Raw genomic sequence first — 11,779 nt, 5'->3', positions numbered from 1 at the left:
ATGTCTTCCAGTCAAGATTTTGACCACACCACAGCACTGAGACTGCTCTTGTTAAGGTATTTAATGACATCTGCTTAAACACAGATAGTGACAGAATCTCAGTCCAGGTACTAATGAATCTCAGTGCTGCATTTGACACAGTTGTCTACAGTATATTACTAGACCGACTGGGAAACTCAGTGGGGCTTTCTGGCACAGCACTAAACTGGTTTGAATCCTACGTAAAGGACAAGGACTACTTCGTGTCTATCGGTAATTACAAATCCTAGCATATCAAAGAACTTCAGTCAGTTTCGACTGAAGAGGTCACTTAGATGAGTGATAAAACCCATCTGTCAATAAACATTGTATTCAGATGAACGGATTCATCCATCCATGATTTTCTTACCTGGAATATTGAGCATGCATAAAGACAAACCTGAGCGTACAAAAATAACTTGTGGAGTTCCCCAAGGCTCCATTCTGGGGCTGCTTCTGTTTAACACACACACACACACACACACACACACACACACACACACACACACATATATATATATATATATATATATATATATATATACTCCCACTTGTTCAGATTATGAAAAACAACAAAATATGTTACCATAATTATGCAGATGACACAGATTTACATAACTATATCACCAGGGGACTATAATCTCCTACAAGCACTGAGCAAAGTTCATTGAACAAATCAACGATTGGATGTCTCAAAATTGTCTGCAATTAAACAAAGATAAAATTGATGTAATTGACTTAGGAGTCAATGAAGAACAATCCAAAGCAAGCGCTCAGCTACAATCGGTAATGTTAAAACCACCAACCAAGCCAGAAATCTTGGTGTAGTCATGGACTCAGACTTGAATTTAGATAGCCACATGAAGATAATTACAAAGTCAGCCTACTGTCACCTGAAGAAAATATCAACAATTAAAGGATTTATGTCGCAGCAGGATTTGAAAAACAAAACTTGTCCATGCATTTATCTTCATTCGACTCGACTACTGTAATAATGTCTTTATACGGTTTACTCTAAAAATCGGTGTGTACTCATCCTCATAATTGTGGACGTAACTTGATATGTACAACTTGAAACTTTCCCCCCGTCTGCTGCTAGGGGCAGGTGAAAGTGTGTGGACAGGTGTGTGCATGTGGTTGACATTTATCCATGGTAAATCTTGCAGGCATCGTGAAAAATATGCCATTGTCAACAGCACACGCCAACAAACAGGAAACTGGAATGCCCACTGCAGTAGAAACTGGAAGTCAGTGGACTACAGTTATGCACAGAACCGATTGGGGTGAGCAGTGTGGTCCCGAAATAGGGCTGCCCAGTCACATGGGGTCTTCCGAAAGCAGCTGCCACTCAATCCCAGCTGCTAGCGACCATATACCCCATGCCGCTGGTGTGCAGGGCTCTGACTAGGAGCTCCCGGGCCAATTCTGCCCTGCTCCCATCACCAGACACCCCAATGCCACCACACTTCAACCGGATATAAGGCCAGCTATTGTGCACCATGGTCAGAGGTGGAGACTTACGCAAGGACGTTTTTAGAGTGCCACAGGGGGTGCACAGTCCTCAGTAGCGCTGTCTTTGCTACGGCAGGTTGGTCCTGTTGGCAAGGGCTTATACCCAGGATGACCAGCCACCCATCATGACTGCAGGAGGCTGCCAGAAACTCCAGAACCGCCTAATGTGTGCTGCCAAACACGTTGCTTTTTTCTAGGTGTGCTCCTTTTGCCTTTGCCTCAATATACTTCCCACAAGGCAGTGGGGCAGTGGTTGCTCATGAACAGCCTCTGTGGACCACTGCAGCTAAGAGATCCCCTACCAAGTTGGCCTGAGGCCGCGAGGCACCCAGTTACCATGTGTGGCCATGAGGAGGCCTGGCAGAGGTCTTGGCCAAGGAGAGGCTCTGTACTGGCGGGGGAAGGCTTACGCACCGGGCTGCTTCCTTGTTCGCCACAAGGGCCAGCCAGCAGCAGCAAGCTGTAAGCAAGCATGCATCTTTCCTCTAAGTACTGCACTACTGACTACTGCACTAGACACATCACATCACCCTGTGCGAAACGCACACACAGACACACACACACACACACAACACATACGAGGAGTAAGGTCAACAGTGCTTTGCGGTCGAACCAAGGTGTCTGCTGTCTTCAGCTTCAGCCGGTTCACTCCGGGTCCCAGGTTCTGTGGAGGCCCGATGGTGATAAATGATTTTCCTGTTTTGTGAAGCCCCTTGACCTGCAACAGCATGCCAGACAGAATGAAAAACAGATTAAAGAAGCAGGAAACTGACATGGGGGAAGGTTTGGCTGCTGGCTATTGAGTTATCGGCCCTTTACACACCTAATGAAACAACTTTTGGCTGTGCAGCTTATTAAATATCCCCCAATCAGTGGGCAGCGCTGCAGAGTTGCCAGGCCCTAAGAAAGCCCCATTAGATTTTAATTAAAAACAAACAAACAAATCACCCAAAGTCTGTGCAGGGAAATTTAACCCCGTCAGGACTGGAGGAAACCTCCTAAGTCTAGAAAGATGCCCGCGAGGGGGCATGCAGGTAAACTCCAGCCATGGCCCAAAAAACAAACAAACAAACAAACAAACGCCTACATATCCATCCATTATCCAAGCCGCTTATCCCAGTCAGGGTCGCGGGATGTTGGAGCCTATCCCAGCAGTCATTGGGCGGCAGGCGGGGAGACACCCTGGACGGGCCGCCAGGCCATCACAGGGCCCACACATTCACACCTAGGGACAATGTAGTAGGGCCGATTCACCTGACCTACATGTCTTTGGACCGTGGGAGGAAACCCACGCAGACACGGGGAGAACATGCAAACTCCACACAGAGGACGACCCGGGATGACCCGGCCCAAGGTTGGACTACCCCGGCGTTTGAACCCAGGACCTTTTTGCTACGAGGCAACCACACTAACTACTGGGCCACCGTGTTGCCAACACCTAAACATGTTCAGAGTTTAGTATTTCTGCACCAAACAACATCACAATGAAGAGACATCTTATTTCAGAGGAGACAGAATATTAGTCAAAATACGGAGTCAGCCTCGACAGATGTGTCCTACAAGCCCAGCAAAAAAATAATAATCACTGGCTGATTTATTATTTGATAATCACACCAATCTCTTTAACCTTCACTGCGGGTCAATCTGGAACAATCGGGCCACTTATGAAAATCATACTGAAAGGGGCCAAGAACTAATTTTCACATCCTTTTGTTCCTGAAGAATTTCATTGGTCCCTTATTTCCGAGGCTAAACGTGCCCTTTAAGGTGTAAATTGTTCCGTAAGATGTCCCGTCATTAGCTGCGTGCTCTGGAGATCCGGGTCTTTAAATAGAAATATAATCAGCTGCGCAGCTCATTACTCCTGTCTGTGTTTATAATGATCTCTTAAGGAATCTATCCATCGCTTCTCTTTGTAATTAAACTTCCCCAGTATCCCAGGTTCAACAGTTTCTCCTTGTGCAGGCCTTACTATCGCTTTGACTTTCCCTCTCTTCCCATATTACAGAGTAGACATAATAGAGTATGGATGATAGAGTACAGATTATAGGGTATAGATGACAGATTATAGATTATAGAGGATATATTGTAGGGTATAGATGAAAGAGAATAGATGATAGAGTATAGATGATAGAGTACAGATTATAGGGTATAGATGATAGAGTATAGATTATAGAGAATAGATTGTAGGGTATAGATGAAAGAGAATAGATGATAGAGTATAGATGATAGAGTACAGATTATAGGGTATAGATGATAGAGTATAGATTATAGAGAATAGATTGTAGGGTATAGATGAAAGAGAATAGATGATAGAGTATAGATGAAAGAGAATAGATGATAGAGTATAGATGATCGAGTATAGATTAGAGTATAGATGACAGAGTATAGATGATAGAGTATAGATGATAGAGTACAGATTATAGGGTATAGATGATAGAGTATAGATGATAGAGTATAGATGAAAGAGAATAGATGACAGAGTACAGATGAAAGAGAATAGATGATAGAGTATAGATGATAGAGTATAGATTAGAGTATAGATGATAGAGTATAGATTATAGAGAATAGATTGTAGGGTATAGATGAAAGAGAATAGATGATAGAGTATAGATGAAAGAGAATAGATGATAGAGTATAGATGATAGAGTATAGATTAGAGTATAGATGATAGAGAATAGATGATCGAGTATAGATTAGAGTATAGATGAAAGAGAATAGATGATAGAGTATAGATGATAGAGTATAGATGAAAGAGAATAGATGATAGAGAATAGATGATCGAGTATAGATTAGAGTATAGATGACAGAGTATAGATGATAGAGTATAGATGATAGAGTACAGATTATAGGGTATAGATGATAGAGTATAGATGATAGAGTATAGATGAAAGAGAATAGATGACAGAGTATAGATGAAAGAGAATAGATGACAGAGTATAGATGAAAGAGAATAGATGACAGAGTACAGATGAAAGAGAATAGATGACAGAGTATAGATGATAGAGTATAGATGATAGAGTACAGATTATAGGGTATAGATGATAGAGTATAGATGATAGAGTACAGATTATAGGGTATAGATGATAGAGTATAGATGATAGAGTATAGATGAAAGAGAATAGATGACAGAGTATAGATGAAAGAGAATAGATGACAGAGTATAGATGAAAGAGAATAGATGACAGAGTATAGATGAAAGAGAATAGATGACAGAGTATAGATGAAAGAGAATAGATGACAGAGTATAGATGAAAGAGAATAGATGACAGAGTACAGATGAAAGAGAATAGATGATAGAGTATAGATGAAAGAGAATAGATGACAGAGTACAGATGAAAGAGAATAGATGACAGAGTACAGATGAAAGAGAATAGATGACAGAGTATAGATGAAAGAGAATAGATGATAGAGTATAGATTATAGGGTACAGATGACAGAGTATAGATGATAGAGTATAGATTATCGAGTATAGATTATTAACTATTGCAAACTGTTCTCTTCTCTCACGTGACTTTTCTCTCTCTCTGTTTGATGTCTTGTCCTTTCTCTTGTCCTGTGTGTGTGAATGGTGTGATGTGAGTCTCCCCTGTGTGCATGTGTAGTCTGTCCTCCTGTCAGGTCTACATTGTGATGGTGGTTGCCAGGCTCAAGTCCTGGGCTGTTCCAGTGGCATCTGGACACTGCTTGGCATCCTCCTCATCATATTCTTCATATATCTTATAAGTCCATTATAATTGTGTTGTCCTCTTTCTAGTTCCTTTCCCCCCTTTTTCTCCCAATTGTACTTGGCCAATTACCCCACTCTTCCGAGCCGTCCCGGTCTCTGCTCCACCCCTCTGCCAATCTGGGGAGGGCTGCAGACTACCACATGCCTCCTTCCATACATGTGGAGTCACCGGCTGCTTCTTTTCACCTGACAGTGAGGAGTTTCACCAGGGGGACGTAGCACGTGGAAGGATCACGCTATTCCCCCCAGTCCCTCCTCCGACCGACCAGAGGAGGCGCTAGTGCAGTGACCAGGACACATACCCACATCCGGCTTCCCACCCGCAGACACGGCCAATTGTGTCTGTAGGGACGCCCGACCAAGCCGGAGGTAACACGGGGATTCGAACCGGCGATCCCCGTGTTGGTAGGGAACCAAATAGACCACCACGCCGCCCAGACGCCTGTTATCCTCTTTCAGTGTTGTATTGTGTAGATTGTGTAAACACAACATCATTGCACGTTGTGCGTCTTGGGAGAGAGACGCTCCTCTGTTGCGCTCCCCGAGCTTTCTCCTGTTAAAGGGTTTTAGGGAGGTGCTCCTTATCCGCTGTGAGGGTCAAAGGACAGGATGTTGTGTTGCTGTAAAGCCCCCTGAGGCAAACTGGTCATTTGTGATACTGGGCTATACAAATGAAATGGACTTGAATTCACGTTACTCTGGACTTGTGAGAGCAGCAAACACACGGTGTCTCTCCTCATTCTGTCCATGGTAGACAGAGCACAGGACACATGGACAGACACCATGAAGGCCTCTCCATGCCCACACGTCTTCTCCATCAAGCCACTCAGCTGCTACTCAGCAAGCCACGAGGTCCCACTGGATTCAAACACCTGCAGAATGGACCAGAGGTGTTCTGCTGCCTTGCTCATCAGAGCGCGTCACTACCACACGGTGTGTGCTCTTGTTGTGACCGCCTGCCCCTTGTTAAATCCACCCCAGGGCGGTTTGTTCTGAAACGCGCCACATGGTGGAAAAACCTGTGTATAAAACCTGTTTCCACTTTCTGCTGAGGACCTTCAGATTTCAGCAGACTGTCCTGTCTGATGGAGACCACCTTCATTCCCCCCATTGTTAGCCGCTATTCCCTGTGCCACCAGCAGACAGGAGTCAGCTACTGGCAAGACACACGCTGCTTTGTCTTGCAGGTCAGGACAGTGACGTGCACGGTACCGCACGTCCTGGCTTGTTGTGTTCTGATTTACACATTATAAGTACTGTGTGAAGTACTTTGTACTGAGATCACAGAGCTAGCCTCGCAAAGCCAGGCCACAAATTCCGCCTCGCTCGTTGTGGTCTGGCAAGGCTCAGCGGGAATTTGTTTGTGTTGGGGATGTTGTCGAGTTATGCAGACCAAGAGGACTTTGCAGGAGACTGGATCAGCCTCATCAGTCAGAGCAGCAACTCCTATAATGGAGATCTGGAGCGCAACGTTCCCAAACACGCTGCTCCGCTAGCAGTCAGCCCCGCTACCGGCACGGCTCGGTCCGGGTCTGCACACAGTTGGTTCTGTCTTTATCGATATCTTTGATGAATATTTTGTTGTTGTTTTTTTAATACAACTTTATTTAAATCCAATTCAAAACATTACAAAGAACAGAAACACAAAAGCAAAAACGAAAACAAAACAATGATAAACAATACAGCAGGGGAAAATGAAACCCCCCACCCCCCCAAAAGAAAATGAAATACATATGTTCAAGGCCTCGTATATTTTCAGTCTTAATGGCTCTTTTTGTTTGTAACATTTTGCAGAGATTCAAAATAATACTTAAGTTCCATCTTAAACTGAACAATATGTGGGCTTTTATTGACCATCTGCATTTGTGAATGTAAAATTTACCAAATAAAATAAAGAGATTTAACAAAAGAATATAGTTCTACGGGTTATTATCGTATTACGTCAGACATCACGTGACGGCAACACATCCGCCATGTTGGAGGACCACGGCTGCAATCCCTGGGACGCGTTATGATGGATCCCACCGCTTTTCTGGGCACTCTGCCTCTGATTGGCCAGTACTCGTTGCGTCCGTGGGTTGGGTTGGTTGAGGTTCGGGTGAGGGCCGAGGTAGGTGTAAGGTTAGCGAATCAGAGGCAGAGTAGGGGCGTGTCTTCCTAGAATCCTAGCGCGCGGATGCTACGCAGGGCGTGTCTTGCCCAGAAAAGCAGTGGGATCCATAACACCGCCCCTGACGGGGGACACCGTGTTGACGTCACTGCGCGATGCTGAACGTTTGTAAAATATATTTTGCAGACTGTTTTTGGAAGACTGGATCTCAGCCGCCATGTTTGATTTCCCCGCGTTTGCCCGATTTCCGCTTAAAACGTCGTTCTGGTAAACACGGATCGACGGTGAGAACTTCAGTGTAAGCGGTGGTTGCTAAGCACCGGCTGTCCTCCAACATGGCGGAGCTGCTCGTTGGCGATGGAAAAGTCACGTGATTGACGACAACCCATCGCAACATCGATGCTACCCTCTCCCAGCACCGTCATCGCTGGCATTTTCCAAATACGTCATCATCCCAAGTCCTCCCCATGTGTTTCCTGAGTGGTTCCGCAGTCTGGGGCCGGCTCGGTTACATCTCAGGGGGTCCTTCCCAGACTAGTGGACTGAGCTGAGCCTGGCCTCGCGAGCCAGCCGCAGACTAGCCGGTCAGAATATTCAGAATAGTTAGAATATTCAGAATAGTCAATAGTCAGAATTTTCAGAATATTCAGAATAGTCAGAATATTCAGAATATTCAAAATAGTCAGAATAGTCAGAATATTCAGAATATTCAAAATAGTCAGAATAGTCAGAATATTCAGAATAGTCAGAATATTCAGAATATTCAAAATAGTCAGAATAGTCAGAATATTCAGAATAGACAGAATAGTCAGAATAGACAGAATATTCAGAATAGTCAAAATAGTCAGAATAGTCAGAATATTCAGAATAGTCAAAATAGTCAGAATATTCAGAATATTCAGAATAGTCAGAATAGTCAGAATAGTCAGAATATTCAGAATATTCAAAATAGTCAGAATAGTCAGAATATTCAGAATATTCAAAATAGTCAGAATAGTCAGAATATTCAGAAGTCAGAATAGTCAGAATAGTCAGAATATTCAGAATATTCAAAATATTCAGAATAGTCAGAATATTCAGAATAGTCAAAATAGTCAGAATAGTCAGAATATTCAGAATAGTCAGAATATTCAGAATAGTCAGAATAGTCAGAATAGTCAGAATATTCAGAATATTCAGAATAGTCAGAATATTCAGAATATTCAGTGACCAGCTAAAGACGGTTAGTCACAAGCTACAGCAATGTGACGAGCACAGCGGCGTGCATGATGATGTAAATATGCTCCGTGACTTCTCCACCCTCCAGTGTGCCAGACACTAAGCTAGTTCCAACAGGCTGCCAAGAAAGCTTCATTACTTTACAAAAGGTGTTTCTGGAAAAGAAATGCAAAACAAACATCAAAAACTAATCGTTCACCTACAGTATGACTCTGCTACCATTCTGGGTGTCTTTATTTGACACACGATGGGATCCTAAGACTTCCTGGATGGGCGCCAAGTGGCTACATATTGACTACATAGAGAAGACTTGAGTGTGGGGTATGCATGGGGGGGGTCTTTTCATGGCATTTTTCAACACTGAGGAAAACATACAGTTATACACGTGTTATCCTGTGGCGGTATGACAGAAAGATCTTTACGTCACTTTGCTGGAGGAGGCCGGACCGCACCCCGAGTCGGGGTTCTGTGAGGGCGGCGAGGCTGAAGGGCCCCCGTCCCAGGCAGCCGAGCCACCGTCAGCCATTTCCTCTGCGGGCCTTTCCGTCCAACGTCCTTCTTGTTCCGCCCGGGTTTGTTCCGTCCGCCGACGGCACGCACATCCTGCCTCGTTGTCTCGGTCTGGGTTTGACCCCTGCTTTCCTTACTTCCGAGTGGGCTTCATTAAATGCCTTCCTGGCTCTTCCGGAGCCCTCTCTCTCCTCCGCGCTCACAAAGTGGGGGAGTTGTTATAAAAGGAAAGCCTCCAATGTGCAATTCTCGGTGGAGAGGGTGACCCCAACTTTAGGGAGAAAAGAATCTGAGGATAATAGCAAATGAAGCCAGGGGCTGCATTAATGGGCCGACACAGCCCGCCAAGTTCCGAGAGCCGCTTCAACTGATGGACATGTATATTAATACTCAGCACTTTTTTTTTTGTCCAAGTAGAACAAATATGAATATTCATCCTCATTTATATTTCAAGGCATTTCCATTCCTGCGGGTGCCCGGGATGGTTTTGACCAATTTCCATCCCCATTACGGAAATGACAGCTCTCACTCCTGGGCCCTGACAGAGGTCTGCCCAATGCACAGGAGGTCCTGCAAGGAGGGAGCCCGGACCCGTTCCCAGCTGTCCACAAACACTCATTAACACAGGAAAATATCCAATGGAATCTCTGTGAGAATTTTTAATCACACAAAGGCCCTGCTAATTAGGCAGCTGATGGGGCATGGAGAGCACAAGGACGAATTTTTTAAACAAAGGACTGGAAACTTTAGGAGCCTTAATTACTCGGGCAAAGAGTTCATTCCAGAACGGGAGAGCACATCATTCCACTAATGAGACCAAGTGGCAGCACATATTAGCGAGAAATAATGTGGAAAGTTCAATTATATTGTGCTTTTGGAGCCTCCCCCCTTCTCCTCCCTGCTCCTTATGCACACACATAAGACAAAACCGCGGCCAGAGGAGGAAGGAGGAAGGAGGACGGGGGTGGAGGACACGTAATCGCTGGCACCGGGACGGCGTTCTTCACGTGTAGCTTGGCAGGCTTGATCATCTTAATTGCCCATTAGAATGTTCTCCTGTTTGAAAATGAATATCATTACGCCACCCGGCTCTGGCCTCCGCTGGAGAAAGAGCGATCGCAGTTTTCTCCCCCACCCAGTGCTGCATGTGTCTGAACTCCTCAACACACACAATGAGTAGCGATTTGCAGTAAGCTAACCCCCCACCCCACCCCCCCCAAAAAATGTGAATGAAAGAGACAAAGCAGAATTAATGACTTTGCCTTTATTACTGTGAGGCACGATTAGCTCTTATTCTGCCCGGCATTTACTTAACTTCATAGTGTACACATGCACAGTCCTGTCTTACTTACTGGACACACACACACACACACACACACACACACACACACACACACACACACACACACACTCTCACTCAGAGCCCCTCCGTTCTGCAGGCCTGCAGGCCGGAGGGGAAACAGATGATGGGCTCTTTAACGGCGGGGATCAAAGTCCTTCTCAGAGACACCGTTTCTCTGCAGAAAGACAGCAGGCTGCTTGTCTTGACGCGATGCATCTGCTCGTGTCTCCGTTGAAACACAAGTTATCGTTTGGCGAGTTAAACAAAGCCACATATTAGTATGGCACACACAGCGGGCCGCTGCAGCCCGGCCCGGCCTCCGGCAGGCTGATGCCAGGCTGCATGGGGAAAGGGATGCCGTAGGGTCTCTTCTTCGGGGGGGGGGGGGTACTGCCACCCTGCTGTTAGGGTAGGGAGGGAACGCTTTGCACACTAGTTGCCGGCTAATAACATTAACCACAATACTTCACTTTGTTCCACACACTTTATGATGAATAATTGAGAATAACAATCAAATAATGTGGCGCTGAAAGGGCAATATATGCATATTCTCACCTGCGTAAAAGATTGTGTTAAAAATTGTAATGCCCACATCAGGAGGTGCCTACATAGCAATTACAGCATGCAGGAAGCAAATTCCCCGTGAAATAAAACAGCTCATAGGAAATGGAGGGCAGCAGGCAGCAGGCAGCAGGCAGCAGGCAGCAGGCAGCAGGCAGCAGGCAGCAGGCAGCATCCTAATCTGCAGCCAAGCTGGAACAAGGAGGGACTGCACAGAGAACTGGACGGCGTCCATGCCCGGCCACACACAGTCACACGTGGACCCCGGTACCACACAGTCACACGTGGACCCCGGTACCACACAGTCACACGTGGACCCCGGTACCACACACAGTCACACGTGGACCCCGTCTTGCCCCTCAACACAGGGTCACTTCTCCATGTTTGGTTTAAATTCAAACGCTAATTAATTTCGGTTTCTTCCATAAATATTGGGGGGTGGGGGGGGTGCGTTGTGACGTCATTTAAATCATTAATGTGTCCATTGCTGATCTCACACCACATCCAGTCCTCACGTGTTAGACGCACCAAACGCGTAGAAAACACACCAAGTCCTCCAACCCATACGACCACACAGGTCGTTCGTCTTCTGACGCGACCCACAGGAGCGTTTCCTAACTTAGCGCCCCTACCGGCGGCAGGAGGTATGCCACAGATACTCTCCGCCTCTGTGCATTGTGGGTTTTAAAACAACGTGAGAACAATAGGATATGTAGGCAGTGTGTTTTTGTGTTGTTTGGCCGTCTAGTATAGTAACTAAGATTGCTATTGGCGGTAT

This window comes from Lampris incognitus, chromosome 4, assembly GCF_029633865.1.
Source record: "Lampris incognitus isolate fLamInc1 chromosome 4, fLamInc1.hap2, whole genome shotgun sequence".
NCBI lineage: Eukaryota > Metazoa > Chordata > Actinopteri > Lampriformes > Lampridae > Lampris > Lampris incognitus.
The sequence above is the reverse complement of the archived record's forward strand: the minus strand, read 5'-3'. Positions refer to the sequence as shown.